The sequence below is a fragment of the Amblyomma mixtum genome, chromosome 5 (assembly GCF_055824585.1).
Source record: "Amblyomma mixtum isolate Tamu chromosome 5, ASM5582458v1, whole genome shotgun sequence".
Lineage (NCBI taxonomy): Eukaryota > Metazoa > Arthropoda > Arachnida > Ixodida > Ixodidae > Amblyomma > Amblyomma mixtum.
The window spans coordinates 199,177,786-199,196,090 of NC_143016.1; positions in this window are offsets into that span (position 1 = coordinate 199,177,786).

The following is an 18,305-nucleotide window of genomic DNA, read 5'->3' on the forward strand; positions in this document are numbered from 1 at the left end:
CCTTTAGCGCATTGGCTTCTTGGTTCCGGATGCTGCGTATAAGTCAAATGCACAGGCAATCGAAGCTGCTCGGTTCGCGCCGCACGTGTTCCACTCGATAAAGACGACAATAACCAAATCGATCTAGACAGATTGACCTTTAGCGCATTGGCTTCTTGGTTCCGGATGCTGCGTATAAGTCAAATGCACAGGCAATCGAAGCTGCTTCGTTCGCGCCGCATGTGTTCCACTCGATAAAGACGACAATAACCAAATCGAGCTAGACAGATTGACCTTTAGCGCATTGGCTTCTTGGTTCCGGATACTGCGTATAAGTCAAATGCACAGGCAATCGAAGCTGCTCGGTTCGCGCCGCACGTGTTCCACTCGATAAAGACGACAATAACCAAATCGAGCTAGACAGATTGACCTTTAGCGCATTGGCTTCTTGGTTCCGGATGCTGCGTATAAGTCAAATGCACAGGCAATGGAAGCTGCTCGGTTCGCGCCGCATGTGTTCCACTCGATAAAGACGACAGTAACCTAATCGAGCTGGACAGATTGACCCTTTAGCGCATTGGCTTCTTGGTTCCGGATGCTGCGTATAAGTCAAATGCACAGGCAATCGAAGCTGCTCGGTTCGCGCCGCACGTGTTCCACTCGATAAAGACGACAATAACCAAATCGAGCTGGACAGATTGACCCTTTAGCGCATTGGCTTCTTGGTTCCGGATGCTGCGTATAAGTCAAATGCACAGGCAATCGAAGCTGCTCGGTTCGCGCCGCACGTGTTCCACTCGATAGAGACGACAATAACCAAATCGAGCTGGACAGATTGACCCTTTAGCGCATTGGCTTCTGAGTTCCGGATGCTGCGTATAAGTCAAATGCACAGGCAATCGAAGCTGCTCGGTTCGCGCCGCATGTGTTCCACTCGATAAAGACGACAATAACCAAATCGAGCTGGACAGATTGACCCTTTAGCGCAATGGCTTCTGTGTTCCGGATGCTGCGTATAAGTCAAATGCACAGGCAATCCAAGCTGCTCGGTTCGCGCCGCACGTGTTCCACTCGATAAAGACGACAATAATCAAATCGTGCTAGACAGATTGACCCTTTAGCGCATTAGCTTCTGGGTTCCGGATGCTGCGTATAATTCAAATGCACAGGCAATCGAAGCTGCTCAGTGCGCGCCGCACGTGTTCCACTCGATAAAGACGACAATAACCAAATCGAGCTGGACAGATTGACCCTTTAGCGCATTGGCTTATGGGTTCCGAATGGTGCGTATAAGTCAAATGCACAGGCAATGGAAGCTGCTCGGTTCGCGCCGCATGTGTTCCACTCGATAAAGACGACAATAACAGAATCGAGCTGGAGAGATTGACCCTTTAACGCATTGGCTTCTGGGTTCCGGATGCTGCGTATAAGTCAAATGCACAGGCAATCGAAGCTGCTTCGTTCGCGCCGCATGTGTTCCACTCGATAAAGACGACAGTAACCTATTCGAGCTGGACAGATTGACGCTTTAGCGCATTGGCTCTTGGGTTCCGGATGCTGTGTATAAGTCAAATGCACAGGCAATCGAAGGTGCTCGGTTGGCGCCGCATGTGTTCCACTCGATAAAGACGACAGTAGCCAAATGGAGCTGGACAGATTGACCCTTTAGCGCATTTGCTCCTGGGTTCCGGATGCTGCGTATAAGTCAAATGCACAGGCAATCGAAGCTGCTCGGTTCGCGCCGCATGTGTTCCACTCGATAAAGACGACAGTAACCTAATCGAGCTAGACAGATTGACCTTTAGCGCATTGGCTTCTTGGTTCTGGATGCTGCGTATAATTCAAATGCACAGGCAATCGAAGCTGCTCGGTTCGCGCCGCACGTGTTCCACTCGATAAAGACGACAATAACCAAATCGAGCTGGACAGATTGACCCTTTAGCGCATTGGCTTCTTGGTTCCGGATGTTGCGTATAAGTCAAATGCACAGGCAATCGAAGCTGCTTCGTTCGCGCCGCATGTGTTCCACTCGATAAAGACGACAATAACCAAATCGAGCTAGACAGATTGACCTTTAGCGCATTAGCTTCTGGGTTCCGGATGCTGCGTATAATTCAAATGCACAGGCAATCGAAGCTGCTCAGTGCGCGCCGCACGTGTTCCACTCGATAAAGACGACAATAACCAAATCGAGCTGGACAGATTGACCCTTTAGCGCATTGGCTTATGGGTTCCGAATGGTGCGTATAAGTCAAATGCACAGGCAATCGAAGCTGCTCGGTTCGCGCCGCACGTGTTCCACTCGATAAAGACGACAATAACCAAATCGAGCTGGACAGATTGACCCTTTAGCGCATTGGCTTCTTAGTTCCGGATGCTGCGTATAAGTCAAATGCACAGGCAATCGAAGCTGCTTCGTTCGCGCCGCATGTGTTCCAGTCGATAAAGACGACAGTAACCTAATCGAGCTAGACAGATTGACCTTTAGCGCATTGGCTTCTTGGTTCCGGATGCTGCGTATAAGTCAAATGCACAGGCAATCGAAGCTGCTCGGTTCGCGCCGCACGTGTTCCACTCGATAAAGACGACAATAACCAAATCGAGCTCGACAGATTGACCCTTTAGCGCATTGGCTTCTTGGTTCCGGATGCTGCGTATAAGTCAAATGCACAGTCAATCGAAGCTGCTTCGTTCGCGCCGCATGTGTTCCACTCGATAAAGACGACAGTAACCTAATCGAGCTAGACAGATTGACCTTTAGCGCATTGGCTTCTTGGTTCCGGATGCTGCGTATAAGTCAAATGCACAGGCAATCGAAGCTGCTCGGTTCGCGCCGCACGTGTTCCACTCGATAAAGACGACAATAACCAAATCGATCTAGACAGATTGACCTTTAGCGCATTGGCTTCTTGGTTCCGGATGCTGCGTATAAGTCAAATGCACAGGCAATCGAAGCTGCTTCGTTCGCGCCGCATGTGTTCCACTCGATAAAGACGACAATAACCAAATCGAGCTAGACAGATTGACCTTTAGCGCATTGGCTTCTTGGTTCCGGATACTGCGTATAAGTCAAATGCACAGGCAATCGAAGCTGCTCGGTTCGCGCCGCACGTGTTCCACTCGATAAAGACGACAATAACCAAATCGAGCTAGACAGATTGACCTTTAGCGCATTGGCTTCTTGGTTCCGGATGCTGCGTATAAGTCAAATGCACAGGCAATGGAAGCTGCTCGGTTCGCGCCGCATGTGTTCCACTCGATAAAGACGACAGTAACCTAATCGAGCTGGACAGATTGACCCTTTAGCGCATTGGCTTCTTGGTTCCGGATGCTGCGTATAAGTCAAATGCACAGGCAATCGAAGCTGCTCGGTTCGCGCCGCACGTGTTCCACTCGATAAAGACGACAATAACCAAATCGAGCTGGACAGATTGACCCTTTAGCGCATTGGCTTCTTGGTTCCGGATGCTGCGTATAAGTCAAATGCACAGGCAATCGAAGCTGCTCGGTTCGCGCCGCACGTGTTCCACTCGATAGAGACGACAATAACCAAATCGAGCTGGACAGATTGACCCTTTAGCGCATTGGCTTCTGAGTTCCGGATGCTGCGTATAAGTCAAATGCACAGGCAATCGAAGCTGCTCGGTTCGCGCCGCATGTGTTCCACTCGATAAAGACGACAATAACCAAATCGAGCTGGACAGATTGACCCTTTAGCGCAATGGCTTCTGTGTTCCGGATGCTGCGTATAAGTCAAATGCACAGGCAATCCAAGCTGCTCGGTTCGCGCCGCACGTGTTCCACTCGATAAAGACGACAATAATCAAATCGTGCTAGACAGATTGACCCTTTAGCGCATTAGCTTCTGGGTTCCGGATGCTGCGTATAATTCAAATGCACAGGCAATCGAAGCTGCTCAGTGCGCGCCGCACGTGTTCCACTCGATAAAGACGACAATAACCAAATCGAGCTGGACAGATTGACCCTTTAGCGCATTGGCTTATGGGTTCCGAATGGTGCGTATAAGTCAAATGCACAGGCAATGGAAGCTGCTCGGTTCGCGCCGCATGTGTTCCACTCGATAAAGACGACAATAACAGAATCGAGCTGGAGAGATTGACCCTTTAACGCATTGGCTTCTGGGTTCCGGATGCTGCGTATAAGTCAAATGCACAGGCAATCGAAGCTGCTTCGTTCGCGCCGCATGTGTTCCACTCGATAAAGACGACAGTAACCTATTCGAGCTGGACAGATTGACGCTTTAGCGCATTGGCTCTTGGGTTCCGGATGCTGTGTATAAGTCAAATGCACAGGCAATCGAAGGTGCTCGGTTGGCGCCGCATGTGTTCCACTCGATAAAGACGACAGTAGCCAAATGGAGCTGGACAGATTGACCCTTTAGCGCATTTGCTCCTGGGTTCCGGATGCTGCGTATAAGTCAAATGCACAGGCAATCGAAGCTGCTCGGTTCGCGCCGCATGTGTTCCACTCGATAAAGACGACAGTAACCTAATCGAGCTAGACAGATTGACCTTTAGCGCATTGGCTTCTTGGTTCTGGATGCTGCGTATAATTCAAATGCACAGGCAATCGAAGCTGCTCGGTTCGCGCCGCACGTGTTCCACTCGATAAAGACGACAATAACCAAATCGAGCTGGACAGATTGACCCTTTAGCGCATTGGCTTCTTGGTTCCGGATGTTGCGTATAAGTCAAATGCACAGGCAATCGAAGCTGCTTCGTTCGCGCCGCATGTGTTCCACTCGATAAAGACGACAATAACCAAATCGAGCTAGACAGATTGACCTTTAGCGCATTGGTTCTTGGTTCCGGATGCTGCGTATAAGTCAAATGCACAGGCAATCGAAGCTGCTCGGTTCGCGCCGCACGTGTTCCACTCGATAAAGACGACAATAACCAAATCGAGCTTGACAGATTGACCCTTTAGCGCATTGGCTTCTTGGTTCCGGATGTTGCGTATAAGTCAAATGCACAGGCAATCGAAGCTGCTCGGTTCGCGCCGCACGTGTTCCACTCGATAAAGACGACAATAACCAAATCGAGCTGGACAGATTGACCCTTTAGCGCATTGGCTTCTTAGTTCCGGATGCTGCGTATAAGTCAAATGCACAGGCAATCGAAGCTGCTTCGTTCGCGCCGCATGTGTTCCAGTCGATAAAGACGACAGTAACCTAATCGAGCTAGACAGATTGACCTTTAGCGCATTGGCTTCTTGGTTCCGGATGCTGCGTATAAGTCAAATGCACAGGCAATCGAAGCTGCTCGGTTCGCGCCGCACGTGTTCCACTCGATAAAGACGACAATAACCAAATCGAGCTCGACAGATTGACCCTTTAGCGCATTGGCTTCTTGGTTCCGGATGCTGCGTATAAGTCAAATGCACAGGCAATCGAAGCTGCTTCGTTCGCGCCGCATGTGTTCCACTCGATAAAGACGACAGTAACCTAATCGAGCTAGACAGATTGACCTTTAGCGCATTGGCTTCTTGGTTCCGGATGCTGCGTATAAGTCAAATGCACAGGCAATCGAAGCTGCTCGGTTCGCGCCGCACGTGTTCCACTCGATAAAGACGACAATAACCAAATCGATCTAGACAGATTGACCTTTAGCGCATTGGCTTCTTGGTTCCGGATGCTGCGTATAAGTCAAATGCACAGGCAATCGAAGCTGCTTCGTTCGCGCCGCATGTGTTCCACTCGATAAAGACGACAATAACCAAATCGAGCTAGACAGATTGACCTTTAGCGCATTGGCTTCTTGGTTCCGGATACTGCGTATAAGTCAAATGCACAGGCAATCGAAGCTGCTCGGTTCGCGCCGCAGGTGTTCCACTCGATAAAGACGACAATAACCAAATCGAGCTAGACAGATTGACCTTTAGCGCATTGGCTTCTTGGTTCCGGATGCTGCGTATAAGTCAAATGCACAGGCAATGGAAGCTGCTCGGTTCGCGCCGCATGTGTTCCACTCGATAAAGACGACAGTAACCTAATCGAGCTGGACAGATTGACCCTTTAGCGCATTGGCTTCTTGGTTCCGGATGCTGCGTATAAGTCAAATGCACAGGCAATCGAACCTGCTCGGTTCGCGCCGCACGTGTTCCACTCGATAAAGACGACAATAACCAAATCGAGCTGGACAGATTGACCCTTTAGCGAATTGGCTTCTTGGTTCCGGATGCTGCGTATAAGTCAAATGCACAGGCAATCGAAGCTGCTCGGTTCGCGCCGCACGTGTTCCACTCGATAGAGACGACAATAACCAAATCGAGCTGGACAGATTGACCCTTTAGCGCATTGGCTTCTGAGTTCCGGATGCTGCGTATAAGTCAAATGCACAGGCAATCGAAGCTGCTCGGTTCTCGCCGCATGTGTTCCACTCGATAAAGACGACAATAACCAAAGCGAGCTGGACAGATTGACCCTTTAGCGCAATGGCTTCTGTGTTCCGGATGCTGCGTATAAGTCAAATGCACAGGCAATCCAAGCTGCTCGGTTCGCGCCGCACGTGTTCCACTCGATAAAGACGACAATAATCAAATCGTGCTAGACAGATTGACCCTTTAGCGCATTAGCTTCTGGGTTCCGGATGCTGCGTATAATTCAAATGCACAGGCAATCGAAGCTGCTCAGTGCGCGCCGCACGTGTTCCACTCGATAAAGACGACAATAACCAAATCGAGCTGGACAGATTGACCCTTTAGCGCATTGGCTTATGGGTTCCGAATGGTGCGTATAAGTCAAATGCACAGGCAATGGAAGCTGCTCGGTTCGCGCCGCATGTGTTCCACTCGATAAAGACGACAATAACAGAATCGAGCTGGAGAGATTGACCCTTTAACGCATTGGCTTCTGGGTTCCGGATGCTGCGTATAAGTCAAATGCACAGGCAATCGAAGCTGCTTCGTTCGCGCCGCATGTGTTCCACTCGATAAAGACGACAGTAACCTATTCGAGCTGGACAGATTGACGCTTTAGCGCATTGGCTCTTGGGTTCCGGATGCTGTGTATAAGTCAAATGCACAGGCAATCGAAGGTGCTCGGTTGGCGCCGCATGTGTTCCACTCGATAAAGACGACAGTAGCCAAATGGAGCTGGACAGATTGACCCTTTAGCGCATTTGCTCCTGGGTTCCGGATGCTGCGTATAAGTCAAATGCACAGGCAATCGAAGCTGCTCGGTTCGCGCCGCATGTGTTCCACTCGATAAAGACGACAATAACGAAATCGAGCTGGACAGATTGACCCTTTAACGCATTGGCTTCTGGGTTCCGGATGTTGCGTATAAGTCAAATGCACAGGCAATGGAAGCTGCTCGGTTCGCGCCGCATGTGTTCCACTCGATAAAGACGACAATAACCGAATCGAGCTGGAGAGATTGACCCTTTAACGCATTGGCTTCTGGGTTCCGGATGCTGCGTATAATTCAAATGCACAGGCACTCGAAGCTGCTTCGTTCGCGCCGCATGTGTTCCACTAGATAAAGACGACAGTAACCTAATCGAGCTGGACAGATTGACCCTTTAGCGCATTGGCTTCTTGGTTCCGGATGCTGCGTATAAGTCAAATGCACAGGCAATCCAAGCTGCTCGGTTCGCGCCGCACGTGTTCCACTCGATAAAGACGACAATAACCAAATCGAGCTGGACAGATTGACCCTTTAGCGCATTGGCTTCTTGGTTCCGGATGCTGCGTATAAGTCAAATGCACAGGCAATCGAACCTGCTCGGTTCGCGCCGCACGTGTTCCACTCGATAAAGACGACAATAACCAAATCGAGCTGGACAGATTGACCCTTTAGCGCATTGGCTTATTGGTTCCGAATGGTGCGTATAAGTCAAATGCACAGGCAATGGAAGCTGCTCGGTTCGCGCCGCATGTGTTCCACTCGATAAAGACGACAATAACAGAATCGAGCTGGAGAGATTGACCCTTTAACGCATTGGCTTCTGGGTTCCGGATGCTGCGTATAAGTCAAATGCACAGGCAATCGAAGCTGCTTCGTTCGCGCCGCATGTGTTCCACTCGATAAAGACGACAGTAACCTATTCGAGCTGGACAGATTGACGCTTTAGCGCATTGGCTCTTGGGTTCCGGATGCTGTGTATAAGTCAAATGCACAGGCAATCGAAGGTGCTCGGTTGGCGCCGCATGTGTTCCACTCGATAAAGACGACAGTAGCCAAATGGAGCTGGACAGATTGACCCTTTAGCGCATTTGCTCCTGGGTTCCGGATGCTGCGTATAAGTCAAATGCACAGGCAATCGAAGCTGCTCGGTTCGCGCCGCATGTGTTCCACTCGATAAAGACGACAATAACGAAATCGAGCTGGACAGATTGACCCTTTAACGCATTGGCTTCTGGGTTCCGGATGTTGCGTATAAGTCAAATGCACAGGCAATGGAAGCTGCTCGGTTCGCGCCGCATGTGTTCCACTCGATAAAGACGACAATAACCGAATCGAGCTGGAGAGATTGACCCTTTAACGCATTGGCTTCTGGGTTCCGGATGCTGCGTATAATTCAAATGCACAGGCACTCGAAGCTGCTTCGTTCGCGCCGCATGTGTTCCACTAGATAAAGACGACAGTAACCTAATCGAGCTGGACAGATTGACCCTTTAGCGCATTGGCTTCTTGGTTCCGGATGCTGCGTATAAGTCAAATGCACAGGCAATCCAAGCTGCTCGGTTCGCGCCGCACGTGTTCCACTCGATAAAGACGACAATAACCAAATCGAGCTGGACAGATTGACCCTTTAGCGCATTGGCTTCTTGGTTCCGGATGCTGCGTATAAGTCAAATGCACAGGCAATCGAAGCTGCTCGGTTCGCGCCGCACGTGTTCCACTCGATAGAGACGACAATAACCAAATCGAGCTGGACAGATTGACCCTTTAGCGCATTGGCTTCTGAGTTCCGGATGCTGCGTATAATTCAAATGCACAGGCACTCGAAGCTGCTTCGTTCGCGCCGCATGTGTTCCACTCGATAAAGACGACAGTAACCTAATCGAGCTGGACAGATTGACCCTTTAGCGCATTGGCTTCTTTGTTCCGGATGCTGCGTATAAGTCAAATGCACAGGCAATCGAAGCTGCTCGGTTCGCGCCGCACGTGTTCCACTCGATAAAGACGACAATAACCAAATCGAGCTGGACAGATTGACCCTTTAGCGCATTGGCTTCTTGGTTCCGGATGCTGCGTATAAGTCAAATGCACAGGCAATCGAAGCTGCTCGGTTCGCGCCGCACGTGTTCCACTCGATAGAGACGACAATAACCAAATCGAGCTGGACAGATTGACCCTTTAGCGCATTGGCTTCTGAGTTCCGGATGCTGCGTATAAGTCAAATGCACAGGCAATCTAAGCTGCTCGTTTCGCGCCGCATGTGTTCCACTCGATAAAGACGACAATAACCAAATCGAGCTGGACAGATTGACCCTTTAGCGCAATGGCTTCTGTGTTCCGGATGCTGCGTATAAGTCAAATGCACAGGCAATCCAAGCTGCTCGGTTCGCGCCGCACGTGTTCCACTCGATAAAGACGACAATAATCAAATCGTGCTAGACAGATTGACCCTTTAGCGCATTAGCTTCTGGGTTCCGGATGCTGCGTATAATTCAAATGCACAGGCAATCGAAGCTGCTCAGTGCGCGCCGCACGTGTTCCACTCGATAAAGACGACAATAACCAAATCGAGCTGGACAGATTGACCCTTTAGCGCATTGGCTTATGGGTTCCGAATGGTGCGTATAAGTCAAATGCACAGGCAATGGAAGCTGCTCGGTTCGCGCCGCATGTGTTCCACTCGATAAAGACGACAATAACAGAATCGAGCTGGAGAGATTGACCCTTTAACGCATTGGCTTCTGGGTTCCGGATGCTGCGTATAAGTCAAATGCACAGGCAATCGAAGCTGCTTCGTTCGCGCCGCATGTGTTCCACTCGATAAAGACGACAATAACGAAATCGAGCTGGACAGATTGACCCTTTAACGCATTGGCTTCTGGGTTCCGGATGTTGCGCATAAGTCAAATGCACAGGCAATGGAAGCTGCTCGGTTCGCGCCGCATGTGTTCCACTCGATAAAGACGACAATAACCGAATCGAGCTGGAGAGATTGACCCTTTAACGCATTGGCTTCTGGGTTCCGGATGCTGCGTATAAGTCAAATGCACAGGCAATCGAAGCTGCTTCGTTCGCGCCGCATGTGTTCCACTCGATAAAGACGACAGTAACCAAATCGAGCTGGACAGATTGACCCTTTAGCGCATTGGATCCTGGGTTCCGGATTCTGCGTATAAGTCAAATGCACAGGCAATCGAAGCTGCTCGGTTCGCGCCGCATGTGTTCCACTCGATAAAGACGACAGTAACCAAATCGAGCTGGACAGATTGACCCCTTAGCGCATTGGCTCCTGGGTTCCGGATGCTGCGTATAAGTGAAATGCACAGGCAATCGAAGCTCCTCGGTTCGCGCCGCATGTGTACCACTCGATAAATACGACAATAACCAAACCGAGCTGGACAGATTGACCATTTAACGCATTGGCTTCTGGGTTCCGGATGCTGTGTAAAGTCAAATGCGCAGGCAATCGAAGCTGCTCGGTTCGCGCCGCACATGTTCCACTCGATAAAGACGACAATAACCAAATCGAGCTAGACAGTTTGACCCTTTAGCGCATTGGCTTCTGGGTTCCGGATGCTGCATATAAGTCAAATGCACAGGCACTCGAAGCTGCTCGGTTCGCGCCGCACGTGTTCCACTCAATAGAGATGACAATAACCAAATCGGGCTGGACAGATTTGACCCTTTATCGCATTGGCTTCTGGATTCCGGATGCTGCGTATAAGTCAAATGCACAGGCAATCGAAGCTGCTCGGTTCGGGCCGCAGGTGTTCCACTCGATAAAGACGACAATAACCAAATCGAGCTGGACAGATTGACCCTTTAGCGCATTGGCTTCTTGGTTCCGGATGCTGCGTATAGGTCAAATGCACAGGCAATCGAAGCTGCTCGGTTCGCGCCGCATGTGTTCCACTCGATAAAGACGACAATAACCAAATCGAGCTGGACAGATTGACCCTTTAGCGCATTGGCTTCTGAGTTCCGGATGCTGCGTATAATACAAATGCACAGGCAATCGAAGCTGCTCGGTTCGCGCCGCACGTGTTCCACTCGATAAAGACGACAATAACCAAATCGAGCTGGACAGATTGACCCTTTAGCGCATTGGCTTCTTGGTTCCGGATGCTGCGTATAAGTCAAATGCACAGGCAATCGAAGCTGCTCGGTTCGCGCCGCATGTGTTCCACTCGATAAAGACGACAATAACCAAATCGAGCTGGACAGATTGACCCTTTAGCGCATTGGCTTCTGAGTTCCGGATGCTGCGTATAATTCAAATGCACAGGCAATCGAAGCTGCTCGGTTCGCGCCGCACGTGTTCCACTCGATAAAGACGACAATAACCAAATCGAGCTGGACAGATTGACCCTTTAGCGCATTGGCTTCTTGGTTCCGGATGCTGCGTATAAGTCAAATGCACAGGCAATCGAAGCTACTTCGTTCGCGCCGCATGTGTTCCACTCGATAAAGACGACAGTAACCTAATCGAGCCGGACAGATTGACCCTTTAGCGCATTGGCTTCTGGGTTCCGGATGCTGCGTATAAGTCCAATGCACAGGCAATCGAAGCTGCTCGGTTCGCGCCGCACGTGTTCCACTCGATAAAGACGACAATAACCAAATCGAGCTGGACAGATTGACCCTTTAGCGCATTGGCTTCTTGGTTCCGGATGCTGCGTATAAGTCAAATGCACAGGCAATCGAAGCTGCTCGGTTCGCGCCGCACGTGTTCCACTCGATAGAGACGACAATAACCAAATCGAGCTGGACAGATTGACCCTTTAGCGCATTGGCTTCTGAGTTCCGGATGCTGCGTATAAGTCAAATGCACAGGCAATCGAAGCTGCTCGGTTCGCGCCGCATGTGTTCCACTCGATAAAGACGACAATAACCAAATCGAGCTGGACAGATTGACCCTTTAGCGCAATGGCTTCTGTGTTCCGGATGCTGCGTATAAGTCAAATGCACAGGCAATCCAAGCTGCTCGGTTCGCGCCGCACGTGTTCCACTCGATAAAGACGACAATAATCAAATCGTGCTAGACAGATTGACCCTTTAGCGCATTAGCGTCTGGGTTCCGGATGCTGCGTATAATTCAAATACACAGGCAATCGAAGCTGCTCAGTGCGCGCCGCACGTGTTCCACTCGATAAAGACGACAATAACCAAATCGAGCTGGACAGATTGACCCTTTAGCGCATTGGCTTATGGGTTCCGAATGGTGCGTATAAGTCAAATGCACAGGCAATGGAAGCTGCTCGGTTCGCGCCGCATGTGTTCCACTCGATAAAGACGACAATAACAGAATCGAGCTGGAGAGATTGACCCTTTAACGCATTGGCTTCTGGGTTCCGGATGCTGCGTATAAGTCAAATGCACAGGCAATCGAAGCTGCTTCGTTCGCGCCGCATGTGTTCCACTCGATAAAGACGACAGTAACCTATTCGAGCTGGACAGATTGACGCTTTAGCGCATTGGCTCTTGGGTTCCGGATGCTGTGTATAAGTCAAATGCACAGGCAATCGAAGGTACTCGGTTGGCGCCGCATGTGTTCCACTCGATAAAGACGACAGTAGCCAAATGGAGCTGGACAGATTGACACTTTAGCGCATTTGCTCCTGGGTTCCGGATGCTGCGTATAAGTCAAATGCACAGGCAATCGAAGCTGCTCGGTTCGCGCCGCATGTGTTCCACTCGATAAAGACGACAATAACGAAATCGAGCTGGACAGATTGACCCTTTAACGCATTGGCTTCTGGGTTCCGGATGTTGCGCATAAGTCAAATGCACAGGCAATGGAAGCTGCTCGGTTCGCGCCGCATGTGTTCCACTCGATAAAGACGACAATAACCGAATCGAGCTGGAGAGATTGACCCTTTAACGCATTGGCTTCTGGGTTCCGGATGCTGCGTATAAGTCAAATGCACAGGCAATCGAAGCTGCTTCGTTCGCGCCGCATGTGTTCCACTCGATAAAGACGACAGTAACCAAATCGAGCTGGACAGATTGACCCTTTAGCGCATTGGATCCTGGGTTCCGGATTCTGCGTATAAGTCAAATGCACAGGCAATCGAAGCTGCTCGGTTCGCGCCGCATGTGTTCCACTCGATAAAGACGACAGTAACCAAATCGAGCTGGACAGATTGACCCCTTAGCGCATTGGCTCCTGGGTTCCGGATGCTGCGTATAAGTGAAATGCACAGGCAATCGAAGCTCCTCGGTTCGCGCCGCATGTGTACCACTCGATAAATACGACAATAACCAAACCGAGCTGGACAGATTGACCATTTAACGCATTGGCTTCTGGGTTCCGGATGCTGTGTAAAGTCAAATGCACAGGCAATCGAAGCTGCTCTGTTCGCGCCGCACATGTTCCACTCGATAAAGACGACAATAACCAAATCGAGCTAGACAGTTTGACCCTTTAGCGCATTGGCTTCTGGGTTCCAGATGCTGCATATAAGTCAAATGCACAGGCACTCGAAGCTGCTCGGTTCGCGCCGCACGTGTTCCACTCAATAGAGATGACAATAACCAAATCGGGCTGGACAGATTTGACCCTTTATCGCATTGGCTTCTTGATTCCGGATGCTGCGTATAAGTCAAATGCACAGGCAATCGAAGCTGCTCGGTTCGGGCCGCAGGTGTTCCACTCGATAAAGACGACAATAACCAAATCGAGCTGGACAGATTGACCCTTTAGCGCATTGGCTTCTTGGTTCCGGATGCTGCGTATAGGTCAAATGCACAGGCAATCGAAGCTGCTCGGTTCGCGCCGCATGTGTTCCACTCGATAAAGACGACAATAACCAAATCGAGCTGGACAGATTGACCCTTTAGCGCATTGGCTTCTTGGTTCCGGATGCTGCGTATAAGTCAAATGCACAGGCAATCGAAGCTGCTCGGTTCGCGCCGCACGTGTTCCACTCGATAAAGACGACAATAACCAAATCGAGCTGGACAGATTGACCCTTTAGCGCATTGGCTTCTTGGTTCCGGATGCTGCGTATAAGTCAAATGCACAGGCAATCGAAGCTGCTCGGTTCGCGCCGCACGTGTTCCACTCGATAAAGACGACAATAACCAAATCGAGCTGGACAGATTGACCCTTTAGCGCATTGGCTTATGGGTTCCGAATGGTGCGTATAAGTCAAATGCACAGGCAATGGAAGCTACTTCGTTCGCGCCGCATGTGTTCCACTCGATAAAGACGACAGTAACCTAATCGAGCCGGACAGATTGACCCTTTAGCGCATTGGCTTCTTGGTTCCGGATGCTGCGTATAAGTCAAATGCACAGGCAATCGAAGCTGCTCGGTTCGCGCCGCATGTGTTCCACTCGATAAAGACGACAATAACCAAATCGAGCTGGACAGATTGACCCTTTAGCGCATTGGCTTCTTGGTTCCGGATGCTGCGTATAAGTCAAATGCACAGGCAATCGAAGCTGCTCGGTTCGCGCCGCACGTGTTCCACTCGATAAAGACGACAATAATCAAATCGAGCCGGACAGATTGACCCTTTAGCGCATTGGCTTCTTGGTTCCGGATGCTGCGTATAAGTCAAATGCACAGGCAATCGAAGCTGCTCGGTTCGGGCCGCAGGTGTTCCACTCGATAAAGACGACAATAACCAAATCGAGCTGGACAGATTGACCCTTTAGCGCATTGGCTTCTTGGTTCCGGATGCTGCGTATAGGTCAAATGCACAGGCAATCGAAGCTGCTCGGTTCGCGCCGCATGTGTTCCACTCGATAAAGACGACAATAACCAAATCGAGCTGGACAGATTGACCCTTTAGCGCATTGGCTTCTTGGTTCCGGATGCTGCGTATAAGTCAAATGCACAGGCAATCGAAGCTGCTCGGTTCGCGCCGCACGTGTTCCACTCGATAAAGACGACAATAACCAAATCGAGCTGGACAGATTGACCCTTTAGCGCATTGGCTTCTTGGTTCCGGATGCTGCGTATAAGTCAAATGCACAGGCAATCGAAGCTGCTCGGTTCGCGCCGCACGTGTTCCACTCGATAAAGACGACAATAACCAAATCGAGCTGGACAGATTGACCCTTTAGCGCATTGGCTTATGGGTTCCGAATGGTGCGTATAAGTCAAATGCACAGGCAATGGAAGCTACTTCGTTCGCGCCGCATGTGTTCCACTCGATAAAGACGACAGTAACCTAATCGAGCCGGACAGATTGACCCTTTAGCGCATTGGCTTCTTGGTTCCGGATGCTGCGTATAAGTCAAATGCACAGGCAATCGAAGCTGCTCGGTTCGCGCCGCATGTGTTCCACTCGATAAAGACGACAATAACCAAATCGAGCTGGACAGATTGACCCTTTAGCGCATTGGCTTCTTGGTTCCGGATGCTGCGTATAAGTCAAATGCACAGGCAATCGAAGCTGCTCGGTTCGCGCCGCACGTGTTCCACTCGATAAAGACGACAATAACCAAATCGAGCTGGACAGATTGACCCTTTAGCGCATTGGCTTATGGGTTCCGAATGGTGCGTATAAGTCAAATGCACAGGCAATGGAAGCTACTTCGTTCGCGCCGCATGTGTTCCACTCGATAAAGACGACAGTAACCTAATCGAGCCGGACAGATTGACCCTTTAGCGCATTGGCTTCTTGGTTCCGGATGCTGCGTATAAGTCAAATGCACAGGCAATCGAAGCTGCTCGGTTCGCGCCGCACGTGTTCCACTCGATAAAGACGACAATAACCAAATCGAGCCGGACAGATTGACCCTTTAGCGCATTGGCTTCTTGGTTCCGGATGCTGCGTATAAGTCAAATGCACAGGCAATCGAAGCTGCTCGGTTCGCGCCGCACGTGTTCCACTCGATAAAGACGACAATAACCAAATCGAGCTGGACAGATTGACCCTTTAGCGCATTGGCTTCTTGGTTCCGGATGCTGCGTATAAGTCAAATGCACAGGCAATCGAAGCTGCTCGGTTCGCGCCGCACGTGTTCCACTCGATAAAGACGACAATAACCAAATCGAGCTGGACAGATTGACCCTTTAGCGCATTGGCTTATGGGTTCCGAATGGTGCGTATAAGTCAAATGCACAGGCAATGGAAGCTACTTCGTTCGCGCCGCATGTGTTCCACTCGATAAAGACGACAGTAACCTAATCGAGCCGGACAGATTGACCCTTTAGCGCATTGGCTTCTTGGTTCCGGATGCTGCGTATAAGTCAAATGCACAGGCAATCGAAGCTGCTCGGTTCGCGCCGCACGTGTTCCACTCGATAAAGACGACAATAACCAAATCGAGCTGGACAGATTGACCCTTTAGCGCATTGGCTTATGGGTTCCGAATGGTGCGTATAAGTCAAATGCACAGGCAATGGAAGCTACTTCGTTCGCGCCGCATGTGTTCCACTCGATAAAGACGACAATAACCAAATCGAGCTGGACAGATTGACCCTTTGGCGCATTGGCTTATGGGTTCCGAATGGTGCGTATAGGTCAAATGCACAGGCAATCGAAGCTACTTCGTTCGCGCCGCATGTGTTCCACTCGATAAAGACGACAGTAACCTAATCGAGCCGGACAGATTGACCCTTTAGCGCATTGGCTTCTTGGTTCCGGATGCTGCGTATAAGTCAAATGCACAGGCAATCGAAGCTGCTCGGTTCGCGCCGCACGTGTTCCACTCGATAAAGACGACAATAACCAAATCGAGCCGGACAGATTGACCCTTTAGCGCATTGGCTTATGGGTTCCGAATGGTGCGTATAAGTCAAATGCACAGGCAATCGAAGCTACTTCGTTCGCGCCGCATGTGTTCCACTCGATAAAGACGACAGTAACCTAATCGAGCCGGACAGATTGACCCTTTAGCGCATTGGCTTCTTGGTTCCGGATGCTGCGTATAAGTCAAATGCACAGGCAATCGAAGCTGCTCGGTTCGCGCCGCACGTGTTCCACTCGATAAAGACGACAATAACCAAATCGAGCTGGACAGATTGACCCTTTAGCGCATTGGCTTATGGGTTCCGAATGGTGCGTATAAGTCAAATGCACAGGCAATGGAAGCTACTTCGTTCGCGCCGCATGTGTTCCACTCGATAAAGACGACAGTAACCTAATCGAGCCGGACAGATTGACCCTTTAGCGCATTGGCTTCTTGGTTCCGGATGCTGCGTATAAGTCAAATGCACAGGCAATCGAAGCTGCTCGGTTCGCGCCGCACGTGTTCCACTCGATAAAGACGACAATAACCAAATCGAGCTGGACAGATTGACCCTTTAGCGCATTGGCTTATGGGTTCCGAATGGTGCGTATAAGTCAAATGCACAGGCAATGGAAGCTACTTCGTTCGCGCCGCATGTGTTCCACTCGATAAAGACGACAGTAACCTAATCGAGCCGGACAGATTGACCCTTTAGCGCATTGGCTTCTTGGTTCCGGATGCTGCGTATAAGTCAAATGCACAGGCAATCGAAGCTGCTCGGTTCGCGCCGCACGTGTTCCACTCGATAAAGACGACAATAACCAAATCGAGCCGGACAGATTGACCCTTTAGCGCATTGGCTTATGGGTTCCGAATGGTGCGTATAAGTCAAATGCACAGGCAATGGAAGCTACTTCGTTCGCGCCGCATGTGTTCCACTCGATAAAGACGACAGTAACCTAATCGAGCCGGACAGATTGACCCTTTAGCGCATTGGCTTCTTGGTTCCGGATGCTGCGTATAAGTCAAATGCACAGGCAATCGAAGCTGCTCGGTTCGCGCCGCACGTGTTCCACTCGATAAAGACGACAATAACCAAATCGAGCTGGACAGATTGACCCTTTAGCGCATTGGCTTCTTGGTTCCGGATGCTGCGTATAAGTCAAATGCACAGGCAATCGAAGCTGCTCGGTTCGCGCCGCACGTGTTCCACTCGATAAAGACGACAATAATCAAATCGTGCTAGACAGATTGACCCTTTAGCGCATTAGCTTCTGGGTTCCGGATGCTGCGTATAATTCAAATGCACAGGCAATCGAAGCTGCTCAGTGCGCGCCGCACGTGTTCCACTCGATAAAGACGACAATAACCAAATCGAGCTGGACAGATTGACCCTTTAGCGCATTGGCTTATGGGTTCCGAATGGTGCGTATAAGTCAAATGCACAGGCAATGGAAGCTGCTCGGTTCGCGCCGCATGTGTTCCACTCGATAAA